The sequence below is a fragment of the Myodes glareolus genome, chromosome 13, assembly GCF_982192425.1.
Source record: "Myodes glareolus chromosome 13, mMyoGla1.1, whole genome shotgun sequence".
NCBI lineage: Eukaryota > Metazoa > Chordata > Mammalia > Rodentia > Cricetidae > Myodes > Myodes glareolus.
The window spans coordinates 3752231-3776034 of NC_142038.1; the positions used below are offsets into that span (position 1 = coordinate 3752231).

General features: G+C 37.1%; 1 long non-coding RNA gene across 1 annotated transcript in view; it reads right to left on the reverse strand.

Annotated features, from left to right (window-relative positions):
* Positions 1 to 3589: 3589 nt before the first annotated feature.
* Positions 3590 to 23804, reverse strand: part of LOC125390398 (uncharacterized) — a 28434-nt gene continuing 8219 nt past the window's right edge. Inside the window, exons 2-3 of the long non-coding RNA XR_007228722.3 lie at positions 14996 to 15129; positions 3590 to 3831 (exon numbers count right to left, since the gene is read on the reverse strand). This is a non-coding gene — a long non-coding RNA (uncharacterized LOC125390398). The remainder of the gene's footprint in view (positions 3832 to 14995; positions 15130 to 23804) is intronic.

Consider the following 23804-nt stretch of genomic DNA (forward strand, 5'->3'; position numbering starts at 1 on the left):
TCATGCAGTTATTTTGTGTTTCATCATGATTATTTACATAAATGTATGAAAAATAATATATTTAACACTAAGTAAGAGGAAAATAAAATCCTAAGACCATTTATTTGTGAAAATAATTTATTCATTAATTGAAAATTATTCAGTGAAAAAGACTCTTCCCTGAAAAGATATGCAGTTGTTTCTTTTTATGCTAAAGAAATACTGGTAACTTTGAAGTCACTCATCAAGTTGATAGACTATAATATTTTCGTGGTATAAAATTTAAAGTTTATTTCTGATACATCAATTCATTACAAAATTAGAATTGAGATTCTAAGTTCAATCCTAAATAACAATTTTGTTGAAAATTTTTAAAAAATCATTACAAAATTAAAAGTACAATATTGGTAACTTAAGGAAAAACCAAAGTTATGTACCAAGTATTACATTTTGTAGTGGATTTCTTATGATGCATTTTAAATATTTCTTGAGTATATTTTGAGATAATTTTAATTTTTCATAACGATAACAATATATAAAATTAAATAAATTTTGCTAATATATTGAAAAGCTTATAGTCCCAGCCATCTTGAGGGCTATAATTTTATTTATAATTAAAACTAAGATAAGTTTCTTCTCATTTGGGACCCAATACCCTTTTACTTATTATAGTGCTGTAACATTCTGGGGAGTTATTGCTGACACAAAACAATGTATATGAATCTTCCCTTCTCAATAGGTGATATGTAGCTCTCCACTTCTAAGATATGAGCTACAGTTAGGGAATACCTACAAAAAATGAAAATCTACAAGAAGGAGAACGCTGATGAGGTCAAACCTGACAAGCAGCTCAGATGAAGATGGGCAGGAGCAATAATGGGACCTTTGGTGGCCTATAATATAAAATCTAATAGGTGGTGGGGAAAATTGTACTCTGTTTTATCCATCTAAAAGCCATTGCCCTTGTGTATTCCTGACAAAATATAAATGAAAATTCCTCTATGATACAAAGAATCACATTCTTTGTAATCATTGAGGCCATCAAAAGAGATGAAAAGTATTAGAAAAATAACAGCCAAGAGGAGTCTGCAGAGACTTGGAACATTCAAAATAGTGTGGGATCCTGGGATCTGGGACATGCAAAATACTAGAGAGAGAACCATATAGCTACTGTCAGAAAGAGATCAAGATGAAACAAAACATCAGACTTGAGCAAGGAACTAAACAATATCTGACATGCTGGGTATAGTTGCAAATTTCTTGTCATGTAAACATGATATCCAGTGACAATCAATCACTGAGTGACTCATGACAGAAATACTTGTGAGTTGGAACTTTTTGTTATATTCTTTAATAATTAAACAAATGCAAAAAATAACTGTCCTGAGGTTCTATCTCACCCACGTCAAAACCCAAGCTAATATCAAGATACTAAATGCTGATGAGGCTGCAGAGAAATGGAAATAACTGTACACCGCTGGTGGGAATGTGAAATGGTGTGGCCAAAATGTAAATCAAAGCACTGAAAACAGGATTATCAAATTTTATCTCTCTCATCGATAGATGGAAATACTCAAATTCTTACAAAAATACTGTGAATTCTTGTTTCTGGCTGCACTATTCATAGCAGCTATTAGAGAAATTAGTCCAGTAACCCATCAACAGATGTAAGATGTGTACAAGCAAGTGTGCATGTGTGCATGTGTGTGTGTGCACGGGTGTTTGAGTAAGTGTATTGTAAAACTAGAAAGAGGACTGTTGGAGGGATGTTGCTTGTTGGTTCCCAGCTGCACGGTTAGCTTAAACCCAAAATAATCACACAGAAACTGTATTAATTAAATCACTGCTTGGCCCATTGGCTCTTGTTTCTTATTGGCTAATCTTTCACAAATTAATTTAACCCATTTCCATTAATCTGTGTATCACCATGTGACAGTGGTTTATGGGCTAAAGTTCCCAGCTTCTGTCTCCAGGAGCGCCATCACTTCTCTCTGACTCCGCCCTTCTTTCTCCCAGCATTCAGCCTAGCTTTCCCTGACTACCTACATTCTGTCTTGCTATAGGTCCAAATAGTTTCTTTATTCATTAATGGTAATCACAGCACACAGAGGGGACTCCCACATCAGAGAACCATGAGAATAGACCTTAAAGAAGAGGCAGAGTCACAGAATAATGATATGTAAACAGAATTGGAACAGTGTGACAGTTGTGAGGGAGGAGTGAGAGAAGATGATCAAGGAGAAGTGAATGTTTGTTAAAATGTTATCATAAAACCCACTAATAAAATTATTGTGGGGACTACCTGAACAACCTTTGTAAATAAGCAATCTGTACACAAATGACTTTAAACTGTCTCTGTGCCTCGAATATATTAAAATTCATGTATAAAATTTTTACTTTTGCTATGAAAAATTTTGTAAATAACATCCTATAACTTGATGCAAACATTGTCATTTCATTCCCATGTTCTAACCAAAACTCTATGTTAATATCTGCCAATTAAAGCTGCAAAAAGACCCAAATGGAGACAAGTCTAACAGTACACAACAGCATTTTTTTAAAATTCTTTGATTACTTTTTCCAAATGAATACATTATAGAATTGGAGCAAATCCAAGACAACACGAAGTTCTTCATTAAATGAAGAAGATTACTTCTCATGAGTATGGAAAAACAGTGACCCAGGCAGCTGTTATTAATTAGAACATAGAGGAAAATGTTTAGGTCATGAGGTGACAAACAGATCTACACCGGACATCAGATCTGGGATGTAGCTATAATTTATGACTTGCCAAATAAAACTTTTCATGCCAAAAGAAAGTTTGTGGACATATTTTAGAATTTTGATTTATGCAAGTTTTAATGTTACACCGCCTGAAGATATTACCATTCTTGAAAACCACCTATGGTACATTCATTTGAATGGGGATAAAAAGCATTACAGTCTTCATGAAAACTGTGTACAGCCAAATGCTCTTTGTATTAGATAGCCAATGAAGTGTGCTAAAACTGTCAAAATTAATGGGTAGAAAACTTACCAATTCAATACACGTGATGGAGTGACTGAAACAACACTTTCATGCTCTTCCTTACTCTCAGGTTTATCATCTTTATAATGGAAATAATAGTAAAAAATAATATTCCCTTGCCATCATAAAATTTTCTCATAGAATCATTATATAGATATTTATGTACTTCTTTGCATTTGTGGGAAGACTGAAGGTCCTAATGACTCCAAAATTTACTCATTTTTGCCAATTTCCATATTCTATAGATCTCTGAAGTTTTTAAAAACATTTTATCTATCATATATATGTAGATATAAATATATGTGTGTGATCTCAAAAACATATGTAACATACTTACAAATTTGGTTGTTATATATGATTAATTATTGACCTATGTTTCTTGATTATTCTAACTAGTCCTTAATAATAACTTTCAAAAATTAGAATTTTATCATACATTTTTAAATAAACTGCATACGTACAATGCCTTAAACAAGAGTAGAAATATATGTGCAGTGTGTTGTAATAAAAATTGTCTTAAATTTGTATCAATAAATGAAAGACCATCCCAATGCAAAATATTTGAAATTAATAGTTGCTTTTAGTTAGTAGATTCAACAGTCTACCCTTTCATCTTATCACTCCTATACTCCTATATTCCCTTAAGTCTAAGAAACATCCATGACCCACCAGTTAACCAAAAGCTTCCCACACCTTGGCAATATGGACATCATTTTCTCTCGACTGCTTCTGGTTGAATAATAACATGTGTCAAGTTTCAGGAGGTCTCCCTTGATCAAACTAGATCCATATCACCCTGGAACAAAGCCATATCCTCTTGTTTCCTGTGGAAACAAAAGCAAAACCACTTATCCAAAGCATTTTTTATTTCCGTTTGACAAATACATTTTTTTGACTTTTTTAAATTAAAGCATTCCTAAAATATCTAGACTGGTTTATTGTCACAGTCCCTATTTCGATTTCAGGTCTCTTAGCAGCTGCCTTTTGCTTTTCAGCAATCAAAAAATTCAAAATCATCACAATACTACACAGGATCCAGACTCCCTTTGTGCTTCCCATCTTTTTTGTTTTACTATCTCTTTAAATACTTTACTTACTATTTTTAATCTATTTCTTCCTATGACTGCCTTTACCCTTTTCTTTCTTAAGCCTATGTACTTTGCAAAACAGAGTGGAATCTATTCAGAGGTTTTTTTTTTTTCCATCTGGACCTCTTTTAATACATACCTTTTAGTCTTTTTTTGATCACACAGTGAACTTTAGACTGCTAAGCTACACCTGATCCTCCTTGTGCTCTATAGACTGGTTTCCCCCCACTCTTGGGTCGAGTCACGAAAGCCAAGCCTAAAGCTAGCAGCCAGGTCGGTGGGACTGGACCAGGACCTAAATCTACCTTCCTGGAGCTCTAGAATGCCAATGCTTGCCTTGTGGCAGTCATTTTTACTCTTTGTTGTTGCTGCTGTTGTTGTTTTTACTTAATTTCCTGGCTGCTCAAGGGCTCACCAGCAGGTGTAAACTCTTAAAGGAGTCATATACTTTTGTTTTTAACATTCTCATGTCCTACATGGAAATATCAGACCATGTTGGTATGCCAAAATGTAGTTGTTGTTTGACGTTTTTGGTCTTTTGGATTTTTTTAATCTTTTTGGGGGCCCACCACACAGCTCCCAAATAAATCACTCACATGGAGGCTTATTCTGACGTACGAATGCTCAATCTTCACTTGGCTTGTTTCTTGCCAGCCTTTCTTAACTACTTATCTTGATTACCTTTTGTCTTCAATGCTTTTCCTTTTCTTTCTTCTGTGTATCTTACTTCACTCCTACTCCTTGACTGGCAGGGGGGGCTGGGTGGTTGGACCCCGATGTCCATCTCCCCTTTGTTCTCTGGCTGCTCCTTCTATTTATGCTCTCTATCTGCCAGCCCCACCTATCGGTCATTCGGCTCCTCATTAGGACTATCAGGTCTTCTAGACAGGCAAAGAATCACAGCTTCACAGAGTTAAACAAATGCAATATAAAACAAAAGCAACATACATTAAAATAATATTCTAAAACAGTGGGGAGGGCATGCCAGACCAGGTGATCTGTGCTGCCACCTGGAGCTATGGTGATGACTGGGTCTGGGCTGCTGTCTGTGACCATGCCTGGGTCTATGGAACTACCACAGCCAGGGTCTGAATTGATCTCTGTGGCCCATGTTGCCATCAAAGGTCCCCAAAATGCCCAGATTCTGGACCACATTCTATGACCACGTGGGCAGTTGTGGTCCATGCTGTCACTAGGGACATCCTGACCTGAGTGGCCTATGCTGTTACCTGGGAAAATAGTGCTGTCCAGGCTTGGGTTGCTACAGAGGGCCATGCCTGGGTCTGAGCTGATGTCAGCTCAGTAGTCAAAGGCTGAGCTGCTGTCAGGGCTTCTGTTGTCACTGAAGGCCAGACAGATGACCAGGGTTCATTTTGGTGTAATAGGACCATCTTGTTGGCCACCTGGGACCATGTTGATGCCCGAGGTCATGCTGCTGGTGGGGCGTGCAGATCTGAGGGGCCTGTGATGGCACTGGGGCCATGTGGTAATTGGACCCAAGGTTCTGCTGTGCCTACAGTCTGTGTTGGTATCTGTGGCTAATGGTATCATCGAATCATTGGAACCATGCTGTCCTGAGTCTGTCCCACCCTTCATTGTCCCTGGGATGGCTGGTCCTACCTCTCGCTGGATATTACAGCAGTTGAGCTAACCCTACCCCCCACTCAGGAAAGATGGCCCCACCCCTCATCATAGGTATGACCCTCACCTGGAAAGCATACTAGAGCTGACCCTGTGGTTGGAGACAATACAGCCAGTAAATGGAATATTAAAGTAAGTATCATTCTTTTACCTCATTTGTTAAGATATATATTTAAAATTATGTCTTCTAATTGATATCCATAAATCAAAAGAAATAAGGTGTTGAAATATGTATTTTCTATGGTATAGTTCTTTGTTTTGAGTATTTTAATAAGGATAAGTTTATTGGATTTTTCTTTTTATAAATATATTTATTGTACTTTGTTCACATTTCTCTCCATTTTCCTTCTTTGTCTTCTCTTTCTTCTTTCCAGTCTCCTTTCTCTGTCAAAAAATACCCCTCTGCTTTCAATCTCTCTCTCCCCTCTCTCTCTCCCCCTCTCCCTCTCTTTATCGCCCTTTCTCTCCCCCTCTCTCTGTGTGTACAAGTATACATTCCTTTAAAAAAGAAAGAATATAATATATAATCTGAAAAGAAATCAGTGTATAATCGGTATTCTTTAAATGAAACACATCATACATACAATGTATTTTAAAGAATGTAAAAATTAACTACTATCAATCTTGCTGATGGTGAAAAAAAAACTTATCCAAATTCAGGAAATATACCACAGACCTATTCTAGTTTCTCCTCTTCTAATTATCTGTATTTACATTCCCTGAGACATACTGTTGCTAAACCACTGGAACATCTTTTAAAGCTCAAAGAAGCTTTCAACTACTTTGATTAATGACATATGTCTTGAGTTTTGAGGTGTAATTGAAATGTAAATAAATTCAGGAATATAACATTCTCATGACAGCAGTTTATCAGAAATACATTTCTGGATGTGAACGCATATGTTAGTTAATTTGGTACACACAATAAAAGATCAATTCATATATATGTAATATATTTATCATCTCTCTCCCTCTCCCCATGTGTGTGTGTATGTATGTATGTGTAAAATATATTATGGCTCTCTACTCTTATTAAAATGTAGATTGAAAAAGGGCAGGTCTCTTAGTTCCCACTTGTTTCCACATAAGATGCAGAGGAAACCTTCATCCGACGTTGGATGACGATACAGATGGAGACCCATATTGGAACACCGAACTGAGCACTCCACGGTCCAAATGAGGAACAGAAAGATGAAGAAAATAAAAAAAGTAACCAGGACTGCGAGGGATGCGAGCACCCACTGATACAAGGGAACTGATATAATGAGAGTTCACCAAGGCCTGTTGGACTGGGACTGAACGAGGACGTGATCCAACCAGATTCTCTGAATGTGGCTGGCCCGGAGCCTTTTTGAAAAGCCATTGTCAATGACACTGGGACTTGCTTCCTCTGCATATACTGGATTTTGGCGCTCCAGTCTGTTTGGACTCTCACCTTTCCTGGACCTGGAGGGAGGGGGGAGGAACTTGAACTTCCCACAGGGCAGGAAACCCTGACTGCTCTAGGGGATGGAGAGGGAGGAGGAGAGGGAGTGGGGGGAGTGGGAGGGTGTTGGGAGGAGGGGCTGAAATGGAAACTTTTATAATTTAATAAAAAAAAGATGTTTATACTATATATAAATCTATATATAAGTGTTTGATATAAAAACCTTACTTTTACATTGACAATTGTATTTGGCATGGAAAACTTGGTACTTTAAAGCATCTGCACAGTGTGTAATGACTGTAGCTGATTACCATCTGCATTGTCTCCTATGGTGATTTCAGAGATAAGAGCATCAGAGGTAACAGTGTCTCTCCTAGTAAAGTATTTACATATCAGATGTAGCCTTCCCAGACTGTCTTGAGTTTCTCGATTAAGTTTGTCTTCACACAGATTGTATTAGATCCTTTCCAGATCCTGAAGTAAGAAAGTACTTTGCTGTCTATTCATTACCACTCTAGTCCATATAGGAATTAAATGATAAGCCAGGCTCACTGTCTGCCATCTCATGTTTACCTCAGCTACACTCGTACAACATCCCCTTAAGAGATATCAACAAATGTCTGTATATTCTATATAGTGTACTAGCAATAGACCATGAAATGATTCCACTCAAGTTTGATGTAGTGAACCAGTGTTTACCAGAGTTTATCAGGGTTCTGTACGGGAGTATGAATGACTCCAGGGCATCACAGAATCACAGTGAAACACAACCCAGTACTCAAAATAAGTCATGAAGCTCCAGAATTCTCAGGCAGCTGGAACAACCAGAGAGTGCCCCCCCTGGAAACATTATGACTGCTCATCTCCCCTTGGGGAGGAGCTTTGAGGAATTTGTTTCTTTAAGGATATCCTCAGTCCTTTATGCTTTTTTTTTCATTTCCTAAATCTTAAGAGTCTACTCTTTCCCTCCAGAAGAAAATATTTCAGCTAAGAGAAAAAATAAGTATACAACATTCCTCTCCTTCCTTTCAGTTCTTAAATTCTTTCTGCCTGTTGTTTTCCTACTCCCAGAGACTTAGACAACACAATATAGATGGCAACCAATGGGAATATAAATTTCTATAATAAAATTATAATGTATATAAAGATAAAGTGTAGAATATATCTAAATATGAAATATATTAGTATGATAAACATTGTTAAAATTATCACATCACAAAAATTAGTGTGATTTGCACCAAAATCCCAATAATATTCATTACAGAAATATAGAAAATTATAAAATTCATAAGGAACCATCAAAGACCTCCAATAGTTAAAGACATCCTGAGAAATATAAATAACGCTAGAGGTATCATAATAGCATGTCCCAAACTGTACTCGATAGCCAGCAACAAAAGCAACATTGGCAAAATACTCATAGGACAATGGAATAAAAGATAAGAAGAGATGATCCTAAAACTGATACACCTAGCTGCTGGCACTCTGATGTGGACAAAGGTACTAAAACCATAAATTAGAAAAAATACAACCCCTTTAATTCCAGTTGCTGAAGAGACTGGGTATCTACAGGTAGAAGACTGAAACTAAATCATGTGTTCCCAACTTGTACCAAATGAACCCACAATGGATCAAAGACTTTAATACAATATTTGACATTTAGAAACTACTAGAGAAAAACATTCATGGTTTAGACATCAGCAAAACCTTCCCAAACAAGACAGTAAAATGTCAGGAAAGACAAGCAAGAACTGACAAATGGAATTTCCTCAAATTATAAACACTCTGTACAACATACAACAAGGCAAAGAGGCAGCATGTATAATAAGGGTGGAGATTTCTATCCTTTGAGTATTGAAGTAAACAGATAAATTCTCAATTGTGTGCCATGTTATATGTTTTATATGTGAATAGCAATACATTTCAACTTGAAAAATCTACTAAAATAAATTGTATTTAGATCAGTGGAAATTAATTTCAGTGGTAGAGGACTTGCCTAGCTGCACAGATCCCTAGGCTACAATTTTTGAAATTGTCTGAAACATATTTATTCTACTTGTATATTAACATAATATAGATTCTTAGCATTGATATTTAATCAGTATCAATATTAGTCAACTCGGAAAGACACTGAAGAGGCTCCATCCCCTACAATATCAAACATACAGTAAATATTGAATGCTATGTAAAATAATAAATAATAAACAAACACATCCATTTAATTAGTGTGTGCATTGCTTTCACCTTTGATACATTTTAAATGCATACATATAACAATATTATATATTACTTAACAGTAAATTTTTCTGTGGTTTATCAGTAAATGTTTATATTTCTATTTTATGTACCTAAATTGCAAAAGCCATGTAAAAATCTCCTGGGTTACAATGAACTTCAAGTGAAGGACATTTTTAAAATCTTTGTTTTTGTGTAAAATATATTATGTTCATGAAAGGAATTCACACTACAACACTAAGGATTTAATTGGAGGATACATTGTATAGAATGGTAAAACAGTAAATTTTGATCAATTGAAACATTCAAATAGTCAGCATAGAGATCAATATATTGAATATTCCATGGCCCTGGTACATTCTGCTGCTTTCCACCTGCACCTCCCAATGATGGTTCTAGCCTCACAAGCCTTCATTTTGTACTGGAGATGTTTGATGGGATCCATCAGGAATGAATTAGAGCTTTCAACCCTTTGTGTAATCATTGTCTGTCACACAGTAAAGAGCAGGCATGAATAAATGAATAACTTAATAAATCTGACAAAATATTAATATCTGTGTGAGTTTTGCAAGAAAAATTCAGGACATCACATAATTTAATCCACAGTCACTGAATGAATTTTAATTGAATTGCTAATTTGCACAAGGTTCTGCACAAGGAGCTGGGAAGAGTCACTGTCCTTGGCAAGAAGAGTCTAAAATGTCTTTAGTTAAAGACACATTGACTCAAAGTGGAACTATTGAGGAATGGTTGACCACTGCTTAGCTTCTCACACCTACTCCAATTCCTACATTCCAGAGGAGGCCAGCAGTGTCATGAACCAATGATGTCTCTGATTCCATGCTAAGTGACTTTCACTTTTCCATTTTTTTCTTTTATGTCCTACTACAAGCCTTCCAAATTGAGCATTGTGAAGATAAAGATTGCAGAATAAATCTGTCTGAATTAAAGTGAGATTAGAAATTTAGGGAAAAGTCATTCTGCCTGCTAAAGGACTCAATAGCTAATTTTATAGAGGCAGAGAGAGAAGGCTGAGCTAGACACCATTAGGATGGGCACGACATTAAAGTGTGAGCCTTTGTTCCCTATATCACTGACTTAATAATGTGCAGTGTTATAATTCTCAAAAATTCTCCCTTATTCCCCAAATTACATTCAAAAAGTACATTTACCAGAAGATTAAAGCAAAGGCATTATTTTTCTTAATAAGCATGAGTTAAAACCTAAAGATGTTTTAACTATAGTTATTTTAAATATGAAATATATTTATAATTTTATCTTAATAAAAATGAGAAAAATGATCATGGTTGTTCAATGAGATAGGTTAAATGTTTTAGTCATCTATAGTTATACCACCATTAACTGAATCATATTATTAATGACAATATTACTTGAGCCTTGAATATTCTAATGTACAGAATAATGAAGCTAAAATGTACTTTAACCTCTTAGATAGTTATGTAGAAGAATAATTGGATATATAAAACAGAGAAAGATATTTAAGAGATTAGAAATAAGACAATAGTTAATGTAATAAATTATCCCTCTCGACTAACAAGTTCCAAGTATATTGGCAGATTTTTGAGATTACTCAAAATAACACAAGCAGCCATAGTCCATGCTTTCTAAGCTTTCAAATGAGCAACAGTAAGGACCAAGTAGTCTCATTCCTTCTGCAGATGAATGAAGACTCACCCAATTCCGTAGGTTAGGCCAGCATCATGAGTAGACAAATAACTGCTAGACTGGCACTGGATTTGTGACTTTCATTTCAAAGTTGTAGATATACCTGGTATATGTATCTTGGTCATCAATTCAAAATGTGTAATTATATCAAATCACTGTATGGTTTATCTTCAGTGAACAATATTTTATTTCTCAATATAAACCAATGAATACACAAAACTCACCGAAAAGTATTATTTTAATAACTAAAGTCAGAAGTACTTAAAAGGATGATCTCTCCCACTTAACTGGGCTTTCCTAGAGACTGCTTTCTGACCTATCCAGTGACACACCACTGGTTATGGCGAATGTAGCACAAACTGCTCTTTACTTTCCAAAACCTCTTTATCTGGAAGATTACGCCTAACTTACCAACTTACAGACACCAGAACAGCCAACTGTCCTGACTAAAGAGAATTTGACTCATGTACACGCTCTCGTCACTGGAAGTTTCTAATGTATCAGTATGTGTGATAGAAGGGACTTTATGCTATGAAGTAATATGGAATGAGAGTTTATCAAGACAGGGCCTTCTCAGCAGTGGGGCCAAGTGACACATGTGATAAAGACCCAACATGCTATAGCTATATTTAAAGCTGAAGGAATGACACACATGGCCTCTAGAAGTTGGACAAGACAAATAAATGAATCCTACCCAGAGCATATCTGGTGCTTTTTGCTGTTATTACCCTCAGCTTAGCCCTGTGAGACATATGGAACTTACTTTCAAAAACAAATTTAGATTGTGTGAAGATTTGAACAGGAATGGCCCCATAGACTCAAGAATTTGAATGCTTGACACACAGGAAGTGGTAAAATTAGGAGGTGTGGCCTTGCTGGAGTGGGTGTGGCCTTGTTAGAGGAAGTGTGTCACTGTGGGGGCAGGTTTGGAGTCACATATATGCCCAAGCAATTCTCAGTATACAGTTTTTTTTTCCTTTTACTGCCTGCAGATCAAGAAGTAGAACTCTCAGCTCCTTCTCTAGCACCATTTCTGCCTGCCTGCTACCTTGATTCCTGTCACGATGATAATAGACTAAACTTCTGAAACTGTAAGCCAGCCCCAATTAAATGTTTTCCTTTATAAGATTTCCCATGGTCATATTTCCAGCTAACTCTTACATCTTAAATTAACCCATTTCTATAGTTTATATTTTATCATGAGGCTCATGGTTTATCAGCCAGTTTCAGGCTGGAGGCTCATGTCTGTCTCCTCTGGTAGCTACATGGCATCTCTTTCACACTGCCTACTCTCTCTTTCTCTATCTGCTTGGAAATCCTACCTTACCCTTTTCTGCATGGCAATAGGCCCAAAACAGCTTCTTTATTAACCATTGTTATTCACAGCATACAGCTGAAATACCACATCACCTCCCCTTTCTGTCTAAATAAAAAGAAAGGTTTTAGATTTAACAGTTCCAAGGCACAGAAAATATATTCAGCAAAATCATACCAGAAAACTTTCCCAACCGAAAGAAGGATACGCCTACAGATGTACAAGAAGTTTACAGAATACCAATTAGACTGTCCCCCTCACCATATAATAATCAAAACACTAAACATACAGAATAAGTAAAGTATATTAAGAACTTCAAAGGAAAAAGACCAAGTAACATATAAAGACAGAGCCATCAGAATTACACCTGACTTCTCAATGAAAACTGAAAGTCAGAAAGTCCTGGTCAGACACTAATAGATCACAGATGCAAGCCCAGACTACTATACTGAACAAAGCTTTCAATCACCATAGCTGGAGAAAACAAGACATTCTGAAGAATCCAAGAATAAGAATATAGAAATAAAGTTGTAAGCCTAGGAGAATGAGAGCAGGCTGTCAGCAGCCCATTCAGCAGATTAAAGATTAACTTTTTTGTTTGTGTTTTGTTTTTTGTTTGGTTTGCTTTTTCGAGACAGGGTTCCTCTGTGGCTTTGGAGCCTGTCCTGGAACTAGCTCTTGTAGACCAAGCTGGCCTCGAACTCATAGAGATCCACCTGCCTCTGCCTCCCAAGTGCTGGGATTAAAGGTGTGCTCCACTACCACCTGGCTAAGGATTAACTATTTACAGTAGGTTTCTTTGCTTTACAACCCATAGCTGTCTGCAAGGCTGAAGTGGCCCTCTGCAACTGAGAGTCAGTTTTTAGATAACCTCCTGGCCACTCATGACCAGCAATTGATGTGAGCGGGGTTAAGTTTTAAATGATGAGATGCACCTGACTTTTTCATCGTGCATGTTCCCATACCCTTCCCTGCTATGCAAGACTGGCAATATCAGGGGAGTGGGAAGCTTTGGTAAACACTACCAGGGAACTCCAGGGAAGTGCAATGGCTTAAAATCAAACACTAGTGTAACTAAAAATCTCTGTGAATGTAAATGGTAAAAAAAGAGCACTTTGTATCTGAGTTTTACCTTGAGATTGTAAAAATTCTTTTATTCATAACTAGTGCTTGCTTCTTGCTATAAAAAGGGGAGTTCAGAAACTGCCCATTGCCACAGCTATACAAGTCCACCTCTGGTTGTGGTCTGTGGTCTCAGGTAGCTGATAAGCTTTTTGTGCCCCATAGAGATTTATTTTTTTTATTCTTTTCCCTGGAATAAAGTTTGTTTCTGGTTTAATAGGAAAAAAAACATAGAGAGATTACATACAACAAAACAATTATCAAGCAAGAACTATAGTTAGAATACTTATTCTATTTTTAAATGAATGAGCAGTCTCCACCAACAAAGTTACTTGTCAGCTGCACAAATTTTCTCCCATGATGCGGGAGAATTGTCTGTATTCTGTCAATCATGTTTTAAATAAACGTTGATTGGCCAGGCAGGAGGTGTAGGCAGGAAAGCCAGACAGGAAGTGGAAATGATGCAAGGAGAGCAGGAGAATTCTGGGGAGGAGGAAGTTGATTCCTCCCACTCCTGCCCAGAACACCGAAGTAGCGGGATGCGAGCTGCCCAACTGAAAAAGGTACTGAGCCACATGATTAACATAGATCAGATAAATGGGTTAATCAAGATGTAAGAGTTAGCTAATAAGTAGCCTGACCTAATGGGCCAATCAGCTTTATAACTTATAGAAATCTCAGTGTGATTTTTCTCTGGCACTAAACAGCTAGGGGGCAGGGTGGGAAAGAAACCCCCAAACAAGCAGGCTCCCATCATGTTACACCATGATGCATGTTGCTTATTATCACACAAATATACATGATGCCCAGTGGTAAGTTTGCCCTTTTTTTCCTGATTGTGTTGAATTAACTTTTGAATTCGTGGAGAGAGACTGAGACTAAATGCCTGATCTTTGGTGGGGAAAGGACACAATGTTTCAAGTCCAGAGTGAAATCATCTTGGGGCATGTTTAACTCTTTTAAGAGCTGTGTATTTCTTCCTCTGTATGTGATCAGACATCTTTGTGATGTTTATGTGAACCCTTGCAGTGTAAAAGCACACATCCAGTTTCTACTGCCCAAAAGGCTGAGAATTGTCTCAGGTAACATCCGAGGCCTCTGGCAGAATTTTCCAGAATTTCTCATGACCTGGATATTCGATGTCTTCCCCAATGTATGGAAAATGTCTTAATTTACACTTTTCTTTGTAATGTTTCTAAGACACGTCTTGGAACTGTTTCTAACCTTAATCTGTATCCCCCAACATGGTCACTCATATTTGGCCCCATGATAAGCCATTTCCTTTATTAATTTAAGGTGAGAATTTCTTCTGTACACAGAACAAAAGCATTTAAAGGCAATTTAAAATATTTAAACCATTATTTAGTGATACCATTGTATTTTTAATTGTCCTATCAAACAAACCTTAATTGATTTATTGTGCGTTTTAAGCCCATAAATCAACACTCTAAAATCAATCCTAGATCTCAACTTACAGCTGTAAGAAATTACTGATTATGAGCTGTAGAACTGCAGAGACTTTCGAGTGTGAGCATTGTGTCATCCAAATAAGTCAGGAGTGTGGTTCTGTCTTTGTCTCCATAAGGGGGACTGGTGGGTTTATCCATACCTGTAATAATAAAAAAAATTCCAAATTTGTTTTTTTACCAGTACAAGAAACAGGTTGTTTCATTTTAAAAGCTTCAAGAGTAGTTTACATTTATTTGTCCATTCTTCTGGGTAAAGTCTGTGATTTAGATTCCCCTGCCATCATTGACCCCTGGTAGATACTAGATAGAGAAAGAGATTGATGGCAAACTTGTAATTCAGTCTGCAGGTTGTGATATTTATGATCTCATCAAATATGACTTACACTCCATCTTGCTTCCTTTGCCCATTTGTTTTCCTAATATCCAAGGAAAAACTTTGGGTTTTGTGAGTGTATACAACAATGCAAAAAAAACATTATTTGCAAAATCTTTTGAAATGGTTTTTATATGAAATTAATCTATTTTTCTTAAGAAAATAGACTGATAAATTAATGAAACACAAAAGAGTGGAACTTTTAGAGTCATCAAAATTTAAATTGTTGAAAGAGTACCTGAAGATCTACTGAACAAATTTTAGTATGCAGCATAACTTTTTCTGAGTCCTGCACACAGACACAGAGCATAGTAATGAGGACCTCACCTGTGTTCTCCCTGTGTGTCTGCAACACGATGTCCTATGTTTGAAATCTCTATGTTGCTCCCTACTCTTTCCTGTGTGCCTTCTCTCTTCTGTATTCCTGCCTTCCTTATGGTTAATTCCGGTCATCCAGTCATTGGCTCCACCCCCTGATTAAGATTAAGATCAACTTTATCAACAGTATCTCAGGGGTCACAGTGCAGTCAAATACCTATCCCACAACAGGTTGCTCTCCATCTCTTTTTCCATTAATAATTTAAAAGCACAATTGATGAAAGTAAAAGTTAGTCTTCAGAATCTAGACATTGTTTTTTGAAATTCTTGATATTGTGTCAAATCATGAAAAAAGTGTTTTTCTCTTTTGCAATTTAATACACTTAAATAAATTGGTGTATTATTCACACTCTGGAAATGTTCTAGGTTGGCTTTAGATAACATAATTACCTTAAATTTTGTCTTTATCTGAATTTATTTCTGTTTTATTTTTTTCCTTTTCTAATACTTAAAGTAGATTTTTCTCACATAATATATCGAGAACACAGTTTCTCCTCTCTTCACTGCTCACAATGACCCCCAACTCCCCTCTCTCCAAGTCTAAACCATTGAAGCACATTCATTCCATCTGTTATCCTATATTCCATTTGTTTACCTTATAGGCCTTACTAATACAGTAAAGCTGCCTTTTTCTGATTTTTTAAAGATTATTTTTATTCATGTGTATGTTTATGTGTTTATTTGAGTGAACACCACATCTTTGGAGCATCAATGGGAAGTCAGAAGAGGACATTAGATCCTCTGAAGCTAGTTGAACAAGCAGTTGTGAGATGCTGAATCTGGGTGCTAAAACCAAACTCAGTTCCTCTGGAATAACAGCAATTATGTTGAACCTCTGAGATGTCTTTACAGCTTTCTTTAGAGCTCTTCATGATTGTAAATTTTATCAGAATGTATTACTAAACTGATTTCTGAATAAACACCAATACAAATAAGTAGTGGCTGTATTGTGTTTATATTCTATGAGACAATATAGAAAGAAATGCAAAAATATATACATGATTGGGCCTTGGTTATCCAAGAATTAGGAAAATAAAACAATATTGGCCATAGAAGAAGCTAGAATTGACTGTACAAGAGGATGATGCAGAAACATTGACTGATAGGGCGAGATGCACAGAAGAGGTTGAGGGTCCTGTTACTGTCTGAAAACAAATAAAAAAATAACAAAAGTAGCTAAAAATTTTTAATTTGGGAAAAATGGAAGCTCAAGAGGGTTGAGAGACATGGATAAAGAATATTAAGTTACATTCAATTTATAATGTATATAGCAAACTAGAACCCTAGGATATAGGATAAAGATGAAGTGATCACTAGAATATTGTTAATTATTTTATGAAAACAGATGCTTTCCCTTTATATAAAATTTAAGGGTTCCCGTACTGCTTTTGTAAGAGAACAAAGCATGTTCCTGCATGTCTATCTAAAAAGAGCAATATAGAATTTACCCAAAACAACTAGACCTAACCTACATGCACCTTCCCTGACCACCGGCTTTCGTAGTATCAGAAAAGCCCTATCAAACCTCCAACGAAGAAAGGCAAGCACCAGTTCAATTCAGATATGACATCTATGAACCACATCAAAGATCATCAGTCTTCAAAGAATATAGCACTAGGGCAGTTGGATTAACAATCCATGTGTCAAGGTAGTTGGTCAATATACAGACTCATGTGCCATTAGCTTGTTTTTATCCAGAACCTAGTATGCTGCATTCTATAAATTAATGTGATGATTTCCTGTCTGTACATCTTTTATTGAAAATTCCATTAGCATGAATGTCCACTATCATACTTTTTATGAAGAATTTTCTGGATTCCTGGATTGGGTTGAATTGGATCTTACAGGCAGGACAATGAGAAAAAAAAAACAGCACACTAGAATTCTTTCTTCACTTTATAGATGAAATTTAATATGTATACACACACACACACACACACACACACATATATACATATGATTGGTGTCTAGAGACACAGCTGGAAAGATTATTCAAATGCTTTAGCATATGTGAACACCTTCAACTCTCTCATTTAGCTGTAATGGGCTGCTCACTGCAACCTTCTCTGAATAATCAACCAGTTCTGTGTTTTACTCTAGGAGCTTGTCTGTCAACTTCAAGTGGAATAGTGTGCTTTGGGCATGGATTTTACAGAGCCAGACTCAGTGTGTAGTAGGAGTTGGCTTGTTGGTTCCCAGCTGCTTAGCCCCGAAATAATCACACAGAAACTGTATTAATTAAATCACTGCTAGGCCCACTAGCTCTAGCTTCTTCTTGGCTAACTCTAACATATTAATTTAACCCATCTCCATTAATATGTGTATTGCCACGTGGCTGTGGCTTATCGAGTAAAATTCCCAGTGCCTGTCTCCGGCAGCTCCATGGCTTCTCTCTGACTCTGTTCTTCTTTCTCCCAGCATTCCACCTAGCTTTCCCTGACTACCTAAGTTCTGCCCTGCTATATATATGTCCAAACCAGTTTCTTTATTCGTTAATGGCAATCACAGCACACAGAGGGGACTCCACATCATCAGTGAGCATGAACGGTTGCTTCATCCCTTACTGGACCCAATAACATAACCCTCATGTACATTAGCAATTTCACAAATAATAGAGGAATAACAATAACACATATTTCTATGATTGCTGTATGGATCTGGTCAGTCAGTGTACTTAGAGAGCCTCATAGAATTTTGACTAATTTTAGTCTCCTCCCAGTGACTCTGGAGTCTCCTTCATGTGACCGCCCTGCACATCTGGAGGCCAGGCTCCTTTACAGACTCTTGTCATTGCAGAGCATGATGCCCTGACATGTCCTGAAGCAAGTCCTCAAGAGCAGGGTTTGGAGACACGAAGGTCTCATTAACTTCCCCCAGTCTTCTACGTTTTCTGAACAAACTTTGAAGTGCAGCCTGATGCAGCATGAGAACTGAATTATTAACTTCCTCTTTCATGATGAAAGATAATTATAGAACTATATATTTCATAAAGTGAAATGGAAATATCCTTAAAGAAGACTTACTTGAAAAAAAAAACATAGCAAGGCACAAAAGACAGGGACAAGACTCAGCCTTTAAATTCGGAAGCTGAACACAGAAGAGCACGACCTTGGGAATTTTCCTTCCTCTAAAGTGAGGAATTGATAAGCACTATGGCTTCTTTGAAATGTTAATAGAATTTGCTCTTACGCTTCTATTTTTCACAGTTGTTGAAAACCTTCAAGGAAGCACAGTCTACCCAAAACAATCACTCCCATCCTACATCATTCTCTTTATGAGACTTCAGTACATTTTATCCTTGCATTTTAAACTATATGATGTAATTAAATGCATGCATTTATCTCTGAAATGAGTCTTCTTTTACACCATTGTCTTTATACCTGTTGTTCTCATGGGGACAAAGATCTTAGATGTCTTCAGACCACTAACTTTCCGTTTTATTTTTACTTAAAAAGCACATTTTTTAATGCTTTGCCACTCTCAGTTTGGATAACCTGATCATAAAGCTTTTCACAAAAATGTCATCCACTTATGGAGGATGAGTTTTTGTAGTGAAGAAACCACATTGTTTGTCCACTGAAATATTCAGTTGGGTGTTATTGACATGATTGCTGATATATATATGTATATTATATATGTATATTATATATATATATTATATACTCTTTTCAATATTCCATGTTCTTTTTTAATTGTAAGGTTTTATTTGTAGATGAATACATATACACAACAGATTAAGGTCACATTATTCTAATTATTACCTACTCTTTCCCATTCCTAGTGACCCTCTTCTTCATAACCACACACATTCTAACTTTCATTTCTTATTTTTATCCATTGAACATAATCAGGGCCGCATGTGTAAGCATCCATATAGGATTATTGACTGAGGCATGAGCAACTTACTAGAGCTTACATGCTTACACCGCTGTAACCATTAACTGTCGATAGCTCTTCAATTATGGTTGAGGCCTCCTCTTCTCCACCCTTATCCATGTTGGAATGTTGACTGACTCAATGCTATTCAGGATTTATTCAGGTTACCCTATTTGCAGTGAGTTCTAAGTATGACAGCCATGTCAAGTTCAGAATAGAGCATTTCTCTACCCTCCTTCCCATTCTCCAGCTCTCCTGTTTTCCACCCTCTCCTCTGTGATGTGCCCTGGAGTGACACAGGCGTCCTTTTTTGATAATATGCACACAACAGTCATCATTCCCAGCACTTTGACTAATTAAGATTGTTTGCATTGACTGATGCCCACTGCAAAAAGCATCTTCTCTGTTTGGGCCTGACAACAGCCCTGGTCTATGATGATATATATTCAGAAGACGGTTTTCTATGTATATTTAGCAAAACAATAGTAATATTTCTTTTAGGAACAGATATATTCTTAGTCCTACTGGCACAGAGTTGGGTTCAAACTATCATTCCTTGATAAATGATTGGCAAATTGTGGTCATATAAGACATGATAATTGTCTTTCAGATAAAGCTGTAAGTCTTTACCACTAACTGCAGCAAACGCCATTAGAACAGTTCCTTAAATTTAACATATCTTCAAAGTTTTTTTTTTAATATTTAAATTTTGGAGAAAAATTAAGCATGTCCAGAGCTGTCCTATCTGACAGTTTAATGAAACAATCTGAACATTGTCAGATGATCAGGTCTGCCATTTGCATTGTTTTAAACAGGTTACTAGGACTATCAAAAACATGTGGTCTCAAATGTGTCCACCATATTCTCTCCTGGAACTATTATTTTAAATTAAGTATGTTCAGAAATGTGTTTATTAACTGAATATGAATATTCTTAGAGATATGCTCATTCTTAAAATTTTTTCCTAATGAATATATTCAGTGCCCCAATTTAACAGTGATCTCTCCTTGCTAAATTGCAATAAATCTCCATTTTTTTTGCCTTGACCATGATTACCCATTGACTTTGAATTCACCATGATATTTGTTGACAAAATCAAGAAATATCTATGAAAATATATTGTGAGGAAAATTTCAGAAATTTCTGCCCCTGAGGCACAGAGCAACATAGAACAGGGCAAAGAAAGCATCTAGGTCTCATTGGGCAGGGGCTTTTCCCATTTCAAAGGATGAGAATACAGTGAGCTCCTCAAAGAAGCTTGCAGAGAACATCTTCAGTCTTTTGGAAGATCTAGGACTGACCACAGTGCTTGGTAAACAAAGGGCAATCATAAATCTACTTACATGTGTGGCCTGTTTCTGGTAGCAAATATTATTTGCGATCATTATTAACACCTGAAGTTTGGATATATGCAATCTAGGTCTGTGGATATTCAACAGTAGACACAGAATGTGGTGAAGAGATAAATAGATTTGTTATATGTATGAAGAATACCTCACAATCCCCGCTTATTCACTCAGCAAACAGCATTAGAATGCATAGATGACTCAGGAAAGATTTCTCAGTGTTGCGCCTTAAATTCTTGGAGGTGTTGAGAAAACACCAGGTCTAGCAGACTCGGGGCCAGTCTAATCTGCTGGAAGAATACTTGGCACTGCCGTAAAAGCTACTATCCAAAAGCACAGAAAGACATCAGACATGCACAATTCTCAGAGGCGGATTTCAGTTTTTGAAGGAAATAAAATGAGATGGCCCAAAGCCCAGTGAAGAGCAAACCCTTTATCAGGCAGTGCCTTTCACCCCAGAAATGATTCAGAATAACTCGGCCCTTTTTCTGAGTAGCTGCCCCTTCCTGATGATCAGCAAAGCACCACACGCTGTAGACTTAAAAGGAGGGAATATTGCTTAAATGTGTCAGACATTGAATGAATATGAACAGAAAAATCACACATGGGGAGAGACTTAGGGGGAAATGAGTTAGGAAACCAATCACACATTGTAAGGAAGAAAGTGGCTGGCACAGCCATTGGTTTCTTTAAATTGATTAAAAAGTAAAGAAAATAAAACAGCCCTTAGAGAGATTCAGCTGAAATCCCATAGGTTGTCACATTATGGAAAATGGGATGGTTGGGAAAATATTTTTGAGACACTAACCCAGCCACCTCATCACAGTGATCCCTGGACCACAGCACCACACCCAGAGAAGGACAGTATCTTGTGAGAAAATTGTTGCAGTTGGGGAGAACACCGACTGGTTACCTGTGATCTGTCATATAGAGAATGAAATGGCTTTATTGAGCTCCAACTGAATACTGTGTGTGGAGCACTTTTTGGAGTGTAGAGAGTAAACCTGAGAGAAGGTTTTCTTTCTGAAGAAACTAAGACACAAAGGGGGAGGAACAACACCACATGCCTGTAGGAGTGTATGGCTACTGGATACAGTCGCAAGAAGAGAAGCTGTGCACTCAGTGCAGAGTCAGCTCACATGAGCCGACAGCGCAGGAACAGGAAGATGGTATGCCTGTGCTGGGGAAATGGCTGGGGAGGTGGCTACACTACAGATGTGGCTGGAAGGGCATAGTCTGGATAAGTGGTGTGGGTGCAGAAAGGATGGAGCTACAGACAGGCTATGAGCCACTAGAAAGTGAAAGCAGGAGGCTATGATTGTAGCTGAGTGGTAAAAGTTTTTTGCTCATTTGCAAAATCCAAATTCATTCTCCAGGACCACAAAGTACAGAGTATCCATGCTCCTAAAATGCGAATCAATTCTTTCTGAAACTACAATACAGGTATTTGTAACATGAGGGCCTTCTTGTTGGGGTTTCTGTCCTTCCACCAGGTCCCACAGCCGTGTAACCCCAAAGGAAAATCACACAGAGTTCTACATTAGATATAAACTGATTGGCCCATTAGCTCAGACTTCATATTAGCTCTTATGAGTTATATTAACCAATTATTCTTATCTATGTTAGCCACATGGCTCGGTACCTTTTTCGGAGGGGCAGGTCACATCCTGCTTCTTCCGTGTATGGGCAGGACTGGGGGAAGAGCTTCCTTCTTCCCAGAAAACTCCTGTTCTCATTGCCCTGCCTCTAATTCCTGTCTGGTTGTCCTGCCTATACCTGGCTACTGACCAATCAGTGTTTATCTAAGACATAATTGACAGAATATAGAATTGTCCCACACCAGGTATTTAAGTTGACTATTTCAAACAAGTTCAAGTAAATGCTATCTCTGTCAATTTCTTACTTGGCTAATGTAGCTGAGATGGCATCCAGAAGGAGGAGAGGGTTGGGGTAATATTTGTTCAGCAAGATGACACCCACGGCAGAAATGGAGTTACAGTACAGGAAGAAAGCTACATTCCACCTGTTCCCAGGCTGGCTACTCTTTAGAGGAACTGTGAACAAATGTCAAGTTACTGAATAAAGAAAATACCTAATCGTTATCTAAATGAAAAGTCTGACTTCTCATCATAAAGAAAAAGTATTTCATCATCTGAAATTGTCTTGAGACTATCATTCTATCAGTCACTTGAATCATGAGATAAATTGTAGACAAGCTATTATTTCAAGCTTATTATAAAACTAAGCCAGAAACATTCATTCCTATTAAATCACATGGCTGGAAAAGGAGCAAATAATATATTTGTGTCTTTTGTGCTTTAAAAATAGCTACAGCCTGGGCAAAAATCCCTGGATGTAAGAAAGAAAATGAAGTTACATTTTTCACACCTCCTGATTAACTGTCATGGCCTCCAAATCCCCAGAAACTAGAAATGACGAAATCTGTATTGAGTTAAAATATCTACTAATCTACTAATTGGGAATAATAAGGGCAAGTAGGCAAAAAAAATCAAAAGTGAATGATGCAGAGAGTTCCTGTATTCCTCGTCTCAGCTAGACTCAGTGTGCTCAACAAAAGGTTAGAAAATTATTACAGGAATGAGTTGTAACCCTAGCAATTTCATCCCTCAACACAATAATAAGATTTCCATTCAATATCTGTGCAATGGATCCACATGTGTGTGCGTGTGCAGAGGTGGTGGGGTGTGGAAGCATCGACATTTAGCAACACACACTGTGAATTCAAATCTTTAATTTACTGGGGAGCACTGATGCAATGAACCACCTTTGAGGTGCGTTTACTCTTCAGTATAATTTAATATCAATAATACCTTCCCCACAG